Here is a 14,507-nt window from a genome sequence, read left to right as displayed (position 1 = left end):
GCAACTGGTATATAAGCATGCATATCCCACCCTCACTACAACCGCCATTTCGCAAAAGGAGTAGCCCAACTTATCGACAGTTAAGAGTCACGAATATAATTATAGGACCGTGGAGTTATCCAGTCAAGATCAAGCAGGGCCAGGCCAGGAACCGAAGGACGACTCCAGGCAGGAACGTCAGGAGACTGGGTGGTGTCTGACCATAAACCCTCTTTAATATATACAGAAGCATTTTCATCGTCAGAAAGCACACTCTCGCAGCCTCTTGGTGCTCCTTTGAAAGGGACACTTGCCCCCACCTACTCAGTGAGGAGTCCCTGCAGTAATGCTCGCAGCCATTGGTAGCAAAGCGTTCGTTCCCGGAGCCCGAGCCCCGCCCTGGTCTCTCTTTCCCTGGCACACACGCCCATCTCGCATCAGCAGACGTCCCTGAACAAGGCGCCTTGTCACTCTTGGGCCGAGACGGCCGCCATCGAGTCTGGACTGAAGAATAGACACCTTCCGAACACGAAAGATATTCCGGCTCATCCCTCAAACGTCCTTCGCTGCAAGAGGTTTAAAGGGACCATGAAATGACCTTTTTACTTTTTCCAGATAACTTTTACATTAAACCGTCAATGTTCACTGAATGCCGAACAGGCATCCGTTTTCGTCTCGGTTTATTAACTTTTACACAAAACATTATTGAAATATCGACTTTTTCATTCTCTCCAACTGACCGCACAAGAAGCCGTGACGTAGACCGTTTCCGGAACCGGAAGTTCTCTCGGCAGTAGGAGAATGGGAGTGTTAGCGGCAACGAGTTGGGGTGCGCCGGTAGGTTTTACTGTGCTGATGTCACCGACGTATTTCCTGAATCGGCGCCTCTCATCGCCGCATCGCAGCTGAGCGAAATTCAATGAGATATGTTGCGCTACAGCGACAGCATGGGACTAGTCCCATACGCCGGTATGCCTGTTGGGAAGTGCAGCGAGTCTTGTCACCACCCCGTCATTGTTGGCAGAAGGGCCGGCCCGTGTCAGTCGTTTGCAAAGCGACGTAGATGGCGTTTTTCGCGGCCTCGCAGATGCAGGAGCGAGCCGACGTTAAAAAAGATACGTTTGAACTACGAGTGTCAGCAAGAGCCACGTAAATACCTGCTTACACTCGGAGCGGACGCGCGCGCTTGATGGAAGTCTTGTATTCGCGCTGTTGGTAAGCGCTTCGGGACCGTTCTTTTACGATTGCAACTCGATACTGACGCGACACTCGGCAAAGAAAGGTTGGACCGGGGTCGACAGTGACGTGCAGTCTGTCAGAATAAAAATGGCATACCAATAACAAAGTGTACATACCGTGTTACGAAGGCAATCCATACGGCGTTTATTTCAGCTCTATATCACACAAAACAAGAAGATAGAATCGACGAGAGTCCCTTTTCGACGAGTGTTCGTCAACACTGCCTCGGAAAACAAGGGGAAGAGATTGACCTCCTCACCTCTTAATCTAGAATTGAGGTCAGTGATCAAACTATAATACGGGAAGGGTCCACAAGGGTCGCGCGGGCATATTCCATTTAGCACGCCAGCCGGTCGTAGGCAGACGGTCTTGCGACGAAGCAACGCAGCGCCGAGTCGGAATGCCTGCTAGGCCTATACGCTTCGTCGGAGTCGGTGAATCCAGCGTTCTTGTTCGTCGTGGTCTGTTTTAAGTACTGTTTTCTTGCTGCTTGAAGTCGGCACGCGCGGGAAGAACACGTAGAAATATAAACGTTCAGTCAGTCAGAGTTTTGAGAGGAAGGAAAACAAAGAAAATAAATGTTCTTCGGTCGCCGTCACCCAAGTAACTGGCGGCCCTGCCCTACTGCGCACGCGCAGTAGTTGCTTCGTTTACCACACGATAGATGGCGCTTGGCTCTCAGCATTATCAAATTTGGCAATTTTCGCCACACATCTCTAATTATGCTACAAAATGTGGATCTGAATATTATTTAACAAAACTTTTAGGAAACATTCGCCGGCTATTTATTGTTTACGATCGCGGTGCTGGTGAGGTAGGCTCTTACCCAATAGGCGATGTGGATTCGGCTGACGTGCACCGATTCTGCGTATGCATCGTAGTGAACAGGCGAAGGAAGGAAGGCGCAAAAGAGTCCAGTTTTCTTTTAAAAGTTCTATAGCAAATAATTTTTTTGGGCTCCCTATTTTTGTGTTTTTGTGTTTCTTTTCACACCTTTTACGACGTGCGGTGGATGAAACTCGATTTTAAAATCATTTCATGGTCCCTTTAACTCGGGGACTCTGTCAGCGGGAAGAGACTGGGTTAATCTCTTGCCCAGATGTGGCGCCGTCAACACGGCGCCGGGCGATGTTGTCAGTGATTAGCGGCTCCGACAGCCGGTCGCCGACTGTCAATGGCATGACACACCCCGTCCCGGAGGAAGGGAGGGGGGCGAGAGGAAGGAACTCGACCTCCACAAAGGCCAGTCTCAACAACAGGGTGTCTCTCTTTTCCTTCTTAAAGACCGACCAACGAAACCATTTTCCGCAAGGTAGGAAAATGGCCCTCGCGCCCTCCTCTTTTCACCCTCTCCCAAAAATCACGTGACGGCAGGGGCTCGTTTCGTGTCGGCATTTTCTGTAGGGATAATCCTCAAAAACCGCGAAATGAGCGGCTAGCTGCGAGCGCCATAACGACCTTGAGATGTCCAGGTGTCTTCCCTCGTTGACGCGGTCACGCTCAATCCGCGAGATTGAGGAAGCCGGCGCGACCGAACGCTTTTTTCCAGGAGCTGCAGGTCCGAAGCCGCTCGGTCGGTGAAGATCGAGGGGTCTTGGTATGCTGGGTTCATTCCAGCAGCCGCTCTCTGGCATCGCGCGGCTGCTGGAACCATTCCCGTCTCTGCAAGAGGATTGACTTGCGCAATAAAGGATTCAGGTCGTCGATAATACTTTGGTTTCCGAAACTTATAAATCAAGTGGCTTTCCCTAATCTCTTCATTACTGTTTGAACACACATCTCTTATAGGTTGTTCATCCCATTTTGTGCTCTTTTACGTATTTATTCGTCCTTACCTCTGCTTGATGACTGTTTTATAACTTGATAAAGACCTTTAAATATTGGCGCGGGCTTGCGCGATCAACGCTGTCCCAGATTTATTCAAAATTGGAAAGATTAGCGTCAGGAGGGGTTGAAGCGCACCTCGAAACGCACAGTGTTCGGTTTCTAAACGCTGTTTTTATTTTCGCAAAGAAATAAAACAAAAATACGTAATAATTTTCACACCAGTGCAATGCAAGAGAGACTTATATTTCCAGCAAGCTGCTTTACGCCGTGCTTCCATGTCATCCTTCAGGCCGCGAATGTTTGTGCACACTGATTAAACTATTTACGTGTAGGTTGACATGCACTAGAAATCTGGTACTTTCTTTTAGAAGCAGCATGTTGGTGCACATAAATTCCTCCAGCGTCTTGACTTTTAATCGCGTGGAAGGAAAATGGAAATATCCCGGGCATGGATGTGCCGAAGGCTAGATCCAATGGTCGCCTTTTATTTCTACAAACTCCCTGGCAGATTCACTACCCTATAGCCTGGTGTACTTTCTCTAAGAAGCGAGGTTTTGATAGAATTTCGTTGCTCGGCCGCTATTTTTTTGTAGCGGCGCGAATAAAAAAAAAAAAAGAGAGAGAGAGATAGAGCACTGCCTCGGGTGCTTTGACCTTACGCAGTAGAGCGTCACAGGAGCGAGTATTTCCACAAAATAAATGCGAGGACCTATAGACCTTTTGCAAAATGCGCGCGAGGAATTGTGGGAGAGACTGTCCCTCGCCTGGCCGCTCTGCCTTGAGATCGCATTGCCTTTTCGCTTGCCTCCTCTTAATCCTCTGTCTTTCGATTTCCTTACCTATTTTTATCTATTCCAGTGTATTTTTATAGCTTCTTGGTGTTTCCATTCTATTCTGCGCGCAATATTTCTTGTATATATATAGTGTTTGTGTCTTTATTTTGCCTTTTTCGACGGGAGTGCCGACGGACAACACTCCGCTTCGCGCGTCGTTCCCCGGGTGAGTACCGTTGCTACCGACTCATATCGAGCGGTTAGCTGTTCATTTTGGTTCATTTGACCAGCTTGCAGTCGAGTGGAGCCGTTTATGAACACCCGCGCACGTCTCATACGGGTAGGCAGAGCTCTGAATCAACGATCGCGACCCGAGAGCCGCGAGTGCGCTGTGATTTGGCCGCCCGCTCTCGCTCCGTTGACTCGCACTGTAGCGTGTGCCTTCGAGTGCCGCTTACTTGACCAAGATACAGCACGCCGCTTTGTCGCCGCGAACTATTTGTCCGAATGTTTGCGAGGCTGAGGCATATGCAACGCTGCGGCGCCTGACAACTGCGGTGCGATCCTTTCGCAAACGCCGACGGCTCAATGTCGCGGTTTGAATGCGCCTATGGCATGCCTTCGTAATCCTTCTGCTAAGCGGTTGTCATTTGCCAACGCCTTTTTTCAAGTGAAGAGGTGTATTGCCGCAAATCATTAATCCGAATGCCTGCGAAGCCGTAACACCGTTCGTCATATCCAACGTGCGATGTGCGTGACAAACTGCGCGCAGCGGCGCGAGCCCTTCGCAAGCGCCGGTGGCCCAATGCCGCGTCTTGTATGCGCTTATGGTATGCTTTCTTAATCTATCTGCTAAGCGGTTGTCAGTCGCAAACACCCTTTTTCAAGTGCAGAGATGCGCTGTCGCCCAGGCAGTCAACTTAAAACTCGTAGTTCCTTCGACAATTTTATTTCTCGATTCAAGATGTCAGCTTATGCTCGAGTCAAGATGTCAGCAACTGACAATCGCCGAGCAGACTGATCATGAATGCATGCCAAAGGCGCATACAAGCCGCGACGTTGAACCGCCGGCGCTTGCTAAGGGCTCGAGCCGCTGCGTGCAGTTGTCAGGCGCCGCAGCGTTGGATATGCCGAATGGTGTTACGGTTTCGCAGGCATTCGCAGAAATTATTCGCGACGGCAAAGCGGCGTGCTGTATCTTGGTCAAGTAAGCGGCACTCGAAGGCATAGGCTATAGTGCGAGTCGACGGAGGGAGAGTGGATGGCCAAATCACGGCGCACTCGGCTCTGGCCTCGCGATTGTTGATTCAGAGCTCTGCCTACCCCTATGACATCTGCGCGGGTGTTCAAAAACGGCTCCTCTCGACTGCACGCGGGTCAAATAAACCAAAATGAACACCTAACAGCGCTATAGGAATCCGTAGCAATGGTAGTACTCACCCCGGGAACGACGCGCGAAGCGGCGTGTTGTCTGCCGGCACTCCCGTCGAAAAAGGCAAAATAAAGACACAAATACTCTATATACAAGAAATATCGCGCGCAGAAGAGAATAGAAACAATTAGAAGCAATAAAAAACACACTGGAATAGATAAAAATAGGTAATGGAATCGAAAAACAGAGGATTAAGAAAAGGCAAGCGAAAAGGCAATGCGATCTCAAGGCAGAGTGGCCAGGCGAGGGACAGTCTCTCCCACAATTCCTCGCGCCCGCAGGCCGGGGCGCTTGGGAAAATTGCAAATCATCTATTTCTCCCTTTGTATCAATCACTTTTGTGGCATCATGACGAACACACTTTCACCATGAAATCGTAACAAATAATGATTGATGATGAAATTGATTGGGTCCCAATAGTATAGAGCCACATTATTTAGGTTGCAAATAAACTGGGCGTCATTCATGCAATGCGTTTACTTCCACGTTCGAATCTGTTGAGAATGAGTAGCCGAAAAGCGCAATCTGCAGGCTGCTTCCTATCTCCCCAACTCAGGAAAGGGAGGGGGGAGAAAGGGGTGGATGTTGTGGGAAGGTGATAATATTTATTCTCACTCAGGAGAGTCGCCGGTCGTTAAAAAGTCGACTAGCTCATAACGGGAAAGCCTATGGGGCCATATCTATAGTAACCATGAGTAAAATGTGGTATACAGCTATGTTACTGAGAAGTTGCGATAGTGCAAACGATGGTGCGTTGTGGAGGCAAGTGAAGCAAAGACCTATCTTACGATTGTGCCGTCTTCATTAGAAGCAAGATTTTCAGTTTGCTTCTTCAACTCCTCCTGACGCCAATCTTTCCAATTTCGGGTAAATCCGGGACAGCGTTGATCTCGCAAGCCCGCGCCAATATTTAAAGGTCTTTATCAATTTAGCAGACAGTCATCAAGCAGAGGTAAGGACGAATAAATAGGTAAAAGAGTCCAAAATGGGATGAACAAGCTATGAGAGATGTGTTTCAAACAGTATTGAAGAGATTAGGGAAAGCCACTTGATTTATAAGTTTCAAAAATAAATGTATTATCAACGACCTGAACCCTTTATTGCGCAAGCCAATCCTTGTGCAGACACGGGAATGGTTCCAGCAGCCGCGCGATGCCAGAAAGCGGCTGCTGGAACGAACCCAGCATACCACGACCCCTCGATCTCCACCGACCGAGCGGCCTCGGACCTACATCTCATGAAAAAAGGCGTTCGGTCGCGCTGGCTTCCTCAATCTCGCGGATTGAACGTGCCCGCGTCAACGAGGGAAGACACCTGGACGTCTCAAGGTCGTTGTGGCGCTCGCAGCTAGCCGCTCATTTCGCGGTTTTTGAAGATTATCCCTACGGAAAAAGCCGACACGAAACGAGCCCCTGCCGTCACGTGATTTTTGGGAGAGGGTGAAAAGAGGAGGGCGCGATGGTCATTTTCCTACCTTGCGGAAAATGGTTTCGTTGGTCGGTCTTTAAAGCGTAATGGCAACATGAATGGGATATGTGTAGGTGAGTTATATGGTGAGAGGTGTATAATATTAAGGTATAATCGCCAGAACAAACAAATATATAATGTTATTTCACTTTTCAATGAGTGGTAATAAAGATATGGCTCCAAATAAGAACATAATGAGAGTCAAAGAAAACCCAGAAATCGGGTATTTTTAGAAATACTTTGAGCGAGTGGGAGGCGCAGTAATTTCAATAATGTGTTGACATTAACACTCGTGCTACAGGCACTAGGCTGGAGTTGAAATAACGTGTGTGAGAATTAGGAGACGGTAAATCCGCGCGGGCACGGGATCACAACGGTTGTCTTGCTTCTGCTGCTCGATGGGTTGAATTGTCGCTCCACCCTGCTTATCCCGTGCTTTAAAGGGATGGTGAACCGAAATTTGGATTTCAAGGAAACAATGCAGGAGATGTAGACGGGACGCTACAATCCCTAAAACACTATTGGTAAGGCGATGTCTCGAATGGACGGCCGCATTTTTAGAGAAATAGCTCGAGATTGAAGCAGGCCGACTGGGCGCGTGACGTAGAGATATCTCGTTTCCACTTCTCTTCGCTTCGCACCCTCAAGGCGGCGAGGCGGAGAACACGCGAGGTCATTCCCTCTCCTTCTCGGAGAAACATGACGTGTAACCTTCTGTCAAATGCGCCTCCTTTCTTTTTTTCTTTTTTTTCAAAAATACGGTCATCCGTTCGATATATCGTTGTATGAATGAGGTTTTGGTGTTTGTAGCATCCGGGTGCACGCTTTTGCCGCGTGTTTTGTGAAATACAGATTCCGGATCAGCATCCCTTTAAATATTTCTAAAATTGACAGATTTGGGGTTTATGAGGACGCCCAGCACGTTTCTAGTTAGAAACATAAGTTTTATCTAACTATACAAAATGCCATTAACATCTCATTCAATTAGCCTACTTATCGCGCCGATTAGCCCCCTTATATCATGCCCCCTTGGCCGTATAACTCACCCGCACAAACCAAAGTAGTGTAGCTTTCACGGCTTTCTTTGACAAATCTTTAAACCCTAAAACAACAGCTTGTATAGGAAACTATGAGTTGGGTAATATTCAGGAATCATAGCTAATGACTTTAAAACTAGCTGTTGATGAGCAGTTTGCACTAGTTTTGTTATTACATTCAGCTCAAAATATGTGCGCTAATCTCTTATGTATTCCCTTTTTCCTCGGCTGTCATATCTGATACACCGTTTCTGAGATCATAAAACGTGGACAAATGTTGTTTCAATAGAAAACTCTCGTGACATTCGGACTTTAAAAAATAATAATATTGCTCAATATCAAGATGTCATGTAATGTTTGTGCACCTATTTGAGTGAAAGAACCTCGATGAAGAGGCAAGCGAAAAAGGCTGTAATGCTCAGAATCACTTGGAATGCTTTTAGCAGTCCAGCGTAATGCGCGTTCCGGGATGTAACGCTGTCACCCTACTCTTTTAGGCTGCGTCCGTGCACGCCCCCCCCCCCCCCCCCCCCACCCCCAAAGAGCTCCCTGTAATCTGCAATTCACACAGTCAGCGGAAAGCAGCGCGGTCGCACGAAGGCCGTACCAAGATTAAGATCATCGGGGAAGGCAACGGCGCACGCCCGTGGATCGAAGATGACCACGAAAAACACAAAAAGCAGCTGCTGCTGTTCAACAGTGCAGTCTAGCGGAATGCGCGCTCCGGGATGTAACGCTGTCAACTTGCTATTTTAGGTAAGAATATAATTTACTTTATACTGTGAGCAGTTGTTTAGATTCCGCTGGGCTGCCCAGTGTGTGACATGGCGAGTAAGAGCGATTGTCTAGTTTGCTTTAAGGCCGACGTACAGACCGGCCATTCTGCAGGGAAGATAAACCCCCTAGCTTCCTCCTCTCCTGCGAAGATAGCGGAGGGTGGAAAGAAGGGACAAGTAGGGATAAACTGTCCCCGCAACGTGGGAAAAAAACAAAGCTGCCGCGGCGCGTAGTTCGGGGATGGGGGATGTTGATGCGTGAAGAATGGGCCTGTCAAAGCGTTACCTCGGACGCCGGATGATGGGTATGTTTGAGGATTTGGCAAAATTACCTGCGACTTGAGGAGGCACAAAGCGACCGGACACAGCGACATATTCTTGGAGTAAGAACGTTGAGCGAGACATGAGTATAAAAATTTGGTTTTCTCGTGGGATATTTGGTATTCTGTGTATAATAGGAACATGCGTCCAACTTTTACCCAAGAAATAAAGCAGCTCACATATTAATATGTTTTTGCGGTTCACTATCGAAAAGACGGAAGATGTTTTGAGTGTATTTCTTCTAGACATTTTGTAGCCTTCCAAAACACTTGAAAAATAAAATTTGAAATAGATCTAGAATCTTCGGAATATAACGGTAGTACTTTTACTTTCAGAGAAGTTACAATTGTCACAAAATTGGTCGGTAAAATGATTGTTTTCTTTGTTTGTTTTTGTTTTTCGTGCTTGCGTATTAGAAAGGTTATAACTTTCGCTTCAGCCTGTAATAAGACATAAATCATCGGTGACACTCTGCTTTCGAAATAAAAACAAAGATCACCGTTTTTTTTTTCTGCTCACAGATTGATGCTGTTACATTCCCAAAACAACAGAATGCATGGAATGCTTTTGTTGCCCTTGCATTGTACTGCAAAGCCACATGAGGACTGGCAAGAGTCAAGAGCCGTCGCCTAAAAATCCCGGTCTGTGGAAGATGTACTACATTCTCTACTGGGGGCGCCTTGCTAACCTAGGAGTGTGGTGTGACCCGAGATACTTGGCAAGGAAGCGAGAAGGCGGGCATGAAGTCTTCACGAAACAAGAAATGATGCCGGCATGCGTTGTGAACCATGTCCGATCTCTGTGCCCGAATACTCTTGGTGTCTCCTACATGAGGCACAAATAGGATTAAACGTCAGTATTGATCTATCAAACAACGCTTCTATTGTTTATAGTTGTTTTACGGATCTGAAACCTGCAAACTATGAGAAACGTGCGTGTAGTTGTGGCAGAGAAGAAACCATGGCACGCGCCATACGCATGAACACTTAGCACGACACCTAATGAAAGCATGCGCCATACACTGATTTACCTGAATAAACGCCACGAAATTGATACCCCTGATTAGCAGTGCTTAGGCATTTAAACAAAAGGTATATTTACTTCAGCACATAGCATACACCTGACGTCACGGTCGGAAAGAACGGGGCCCCGTTCAACGATGGTTGACTTAGCGCTGCGCATGTGCCCTTAGCAACGCGTAGAGGAACGGCTCGGCATGCGTTGCCGTTCAAGGTATTTTCAAGACAAGTACTTAGCTTTCGACGTGGGAGTTTGAAACAAGATATCGAGTTTACGACGATGACGTTTAACCAGTAAGTGCGAAATGTTTCAGCGTCGGTGTGATCGCGCCACGCAAGAGCTGCCGTGTCGGCAAAAAAAAAGCTTCATTACGCGGTTGAAGGAGTATAAACAAGTGAAATCCCACATTCAGTGGACGAGCAGTTCTAGGAGCCGCTATTGAAAGTTTTTTTCAGGTAGCGAAGTTGTTCCGATTTCGCGAAGTACTGATAAAGATCGCTTGGATTACCATGTCGCGTGAGGTACTACAAGCCTCTACTGCGTGTGCACGAACGCTTGAATGCACGCCCAATCGATGGAGGGCACGTACTCCCACCATAAATTTCAAGGGAAGCACACGGCAAATCATAGATGATAATACTTTACCTTTTATCACTAGAATCCTGAGTCACTGAAAAAAAAAAAGTCTTCTCGTGACAGTAAGGATAAGGAGCATACAAAAATAATATGAACGGGCGTATGATGATGTTGTGTCAGTATAAACTTCTTGTTTGTTTCGTAAAACAAAACGGCGCTCATGACTATGATGTAAGGAAAGCAAGAAAGACACCTTGGGCTCTCAAAAACTCTTATTTACCTTTTATTTTACCATGCGGGAAAATGATGTTGAGCAGGATCCTTGTAGCTGCTAAAACAATAAAGTCAGCGTATCGAATATTAGACAGTGTGTATGTAGCATGCCAGAAGTAGGGTGCTTTCAGGTGCGCTTTGCTTAGGGTGATGACATCTGATCATTTTGCTCTGAACGCTTCTGTTGTTTTTGTTTGTTTTATCCGGAGCGCGAGAAAGCGCGTCTCCCGGCACGTCCTTTTCTCATTGACAGTGCTACGACGGCATATTGTAACCCGCTATTTTTGTATTTTTCACGAGAGCGCGTGTTGTCGGTATAAGTGCTAAAATGAATTAAATTACCATAAACACAAGGAAATTGAGGCACCCTAGCCAGAAGAATAAAAAAAGTGAAAGCCGTTTACAACTCCCTGTAACGCCGAATTAGAGCGCAGCTCTTGAGGAGGAGGAGGGAAGGGTACTGAGGGGATGGTAGACTCCTCCTCCTCCTCCTTCCCTCACTCTTTAATATGCCTTGGGGGGTCACGTGACCTCGGGGGGTGTCACGTGACTTCGGGGGAGAAAGCGGGGTCACGTGACCTTGGGGTCACGTGGGGGTCACCTTGGGGGGTCACGTGACCTTGAGGTGACCTTGGGGTGACCTTGGTTACGCCGACGGCGACGGCGACGCCGACGCCGCTCAAGCCGGAAACGGGCGCCTAAGAGCTGCGCTCTAAAATGTATCCTATCTTTATAGTATGGCGATGGTGGTCCATATTGTCAGAACAGTTAGTTTCCGTAACGAGCACTAACAGTTCCTTCGATGAAGTCAAGATTGGCAGTTGTCCCTGACTTATACCAACATATCAGGCCGGTAATTTATTTTTATTTAAGCCTGATGACACTAAAGGAAACGGCCGAATAGCACGCGCCACTAGGACATTGCGCGCCACAGTGACCCTGCGTGTTTACCATACGAAGCTCGTAATTGGAATCGGGAGTTCGTTCGCGGACTTGTTTTATGTCATTCGAATACACTACCCGTGTGGCGGGCGTATTACACCTCTACCTCAGTGTTTACAACCCCCATTACAAATATCAAGGTTCTGGGAAACGTACTTTTTGTTCAGGAGCCATTTTCGCGGATGGGCTTGTCCGTTGCTTGACTGATCTTGGTTTCGTCCAAGGCTGCAGTTTCCAGAATCAGACGGCGGATCTCCTGAATGAAACTAAGATGAAGAGATTTTATTAAAAACCGTGACTATTGATACATTGCACAATCTACAAGTGTTTTTTATATGGGTGACATCGTGTTCTATTACGCGTGTTATTAAATTTTATTATCTGGGATAAAGTTATAGAAATGAGTACTCAATGTTTAAATCAGTTTGTCTTAAACGACGACGGCTAAATTGATATCTAAAAGAGATTTTAATATGCAACTTACTCTGTAGCCAATAAAATTATTTTAGTCATTTAATTTTACATTATTCTGTTCGTTCATTTTTTTTTAAATAATCTTTACAAGAAATGTGATTAATTGTTTACGTGAAAAATAAACAACATCCCTGAGTCTTGGGATACTCTAGATCTCCTTTGACGCCGTAGCCAGAGCTACGGCGTCAAAGGAAAATGAGAAAATGAAGCGTTACCAGAAAAACTGCAAATACATTTGCTCTGCGCAAAAGTTGTTGTATTAATAAACTCTACGTGCAAAACGAGATACCGAGTGGCAGTGTTCCCTGGTCCTAAAAAAATAATACATAGAAAAAAAATTATTATAATGCAATTAAAAGTAAAGGTGCATGCGAGCTGGACAAGAATGCCGGAAATAATCCCCGTAGAAGGGGAACAATAGGGACAAAGGACAAATATAAATCTCCAAACACAAATATGGCTTACCTTTATGATGGCTATTCTGTTACTTAGGTATTGAGTACAAGAGTAATCTTATTATTTATTTGTGATATGGTATAATATAGAATGTGACAAATTATCTTAATTTGGTAATATTTGACAAATGCTCGGTAAGATATTTCAACGTAAGATACCACTGGGTTATTGGATGGTCCTACCTGAACGCCTTCTTGGAGTATTTTTTCTTGCCACCTTGGCGATCAGTGCGTGACGGGAGTCCTCGACGATGTAGGTTGACGTGCATTGTCGTCCCACGTGTTCGTTTCAGTCCAGAACTGCCAGACTTTGTCTCAGGTTGTACGAGTTATCCAAGTAATGAACTCTTTTGTCCAAGTATACTAACATGGCGTTGTTGAATGATTCAACATGTATGTGTCTTTTGTTTGAATGTAGCCTTCGACATTCTTGAAAATTGTAGTCGACCCCAAGCAAGAGGACAGAAACTTCTCCGCAACAGGATCCTTAATCAGCAGCGTGCTGGGAACATATCCTGTCGTCTTGCAGGGAGATTCCTCCACGCAGTTTCCATGACGCCCACAGAAGTGGTCGACGCAGTTCAACAGCGCCGTCCTCAATTTCGTTGCGCTGCCTCCACATGCCGCCATCGCGAAGTAGGCATGCTTTCTGACTATCTTACACTTGTCAGAAAGCTCAGCGTCTCACGTCCTCCCTTCGCTTTTTTTTCGGGGGGGACCGAACGCGATTGTTTTCATGCCTTTCAAAGTTCCTTTGGCGGCGTACCATCTGTCGTTGGAGTTTGTTGTTCCGTTTTGCTCCCGTATTAGTTTGTTAACCGTTGCGTTGCGGTCGTGTGAATGATGATTCACGATGATACTCGTTTTTCTGAAATATTCGTACAGTTGTCTAGTTCCAAGAGCTTCGTGCTTTTGCGACGAAGGCTCTTTCTTCTTTGTCACGTGAAGAATTCCTACCACTTTGTGGTGCTTCTGCCCCAAGGCAACGACGTCAGTATGGAATGAGTTTTTTTGGCAGGCGTGCCTGGCGTCAGTTTCAATGTGCAGTGATGTCAGGGAGGAACCGCGCTGCTCTGTTGCCCTGGCTTCCTCTTACTGCGCTGCCGCTAGGGAATTCATTATTTTTTTAAATCTCCACTTCCGCTCCAACGTGTGTGGCAATCTTTTCCAGTGAGCGGAGAGAATACGGAATTGCACCAAACTTACACAACTTCTCAAATTGAGTTCCGAGCTTGCCGCTGCACACAAACGCGACTGCAATAAAGCAGTCAACGACGCGGATCTCTCCAACACTTGTGCTCGTGTCAAAACTAGAGTGTGCTTTAGACATTTGCGCTCCACACGTGCTGCAAATCCCCAAGCAGTCACGTTCACAACGCCTAGATCTTCTGGACATCTCCAAGAGTGGTCTCGGACAGCATTGATGATCCTGGAGAGGGCTGCCTTGTCACGCAGTACGAGGGATGCGTCTTCACTAGCTTTCTCTTCAATTAATAATGCTGCCTTCTTAGCTCGCTGGTTCTCCTCTTGGACTGACATCCGCACAGCTCGTGCGATAACAGACGCCAATGGGTCGCCGTCGTACACGTACTTAGCCGTTTTCAACAAATCCTTAAAGTCACTCATTTCTTTTTCGTTGGAGAAAGTTAAATTCAGTGTTCGACGGAAGCTTTTTCTAGAGGAGATGTATTCTGTTTCAGTTCCGTCACTCAAACGTTTTTTTTTTTCTTAAGGAACTGGGAGTTGGCCGATTCTTCATCCATCTCAGCCATACCGTTGGTCAGAAGAGCAGCTGTTAAAAATAGGAAAAAATACATGTTTCATTTAAACTTCTTTTTTAATTATATGTTGTTAGCATTATTACCGCATTTTCCTTAAAAACGTCCAAGAAATGCACAGAAACAATGTATAGCTAT

At 46.5% G+C, this 14,507-nt stretch overlaps 1 pseudogene; it reads right to left on the bottom strand.

Annotated features, from left to right (window-relative positions):
• Window positions 1-11,825: 11,825 nt before the first annotated feature.
• On the bottom strand, window positions 11,826-13,221 carry LOC120839017 (annotated as a pseudogene).
• Between the last annotated feature and the right edge of the window lie 1,286 nt (window positions 13,222-14,507).

The sequence above is a fragment of the Ixodes scapularis genome, unplaced genomic scaffold (genome assembly GCF_016920785.2).
Source record: "Ixodes scapularis isolate PalLabHiFi unplaced genomic scaffold, ASM1692078v2 PGA_scaffold5__190_contigs__length_132052651, whole genome shotgun sequence".
In the NCBI taxonomy this organism is placed as follows: domain Eukaryota; kingdom Metazoa; phylum Arthropoda; class Arachnida; order Ixodida; family Ixodidae; genus Ixodes; species Ixodes scapularis.
The sequence above is the reverse complement of the archived record's forward strand: the minus strand, read 5'-3'. Positions and strand labels throughout refer to the sequence as shown.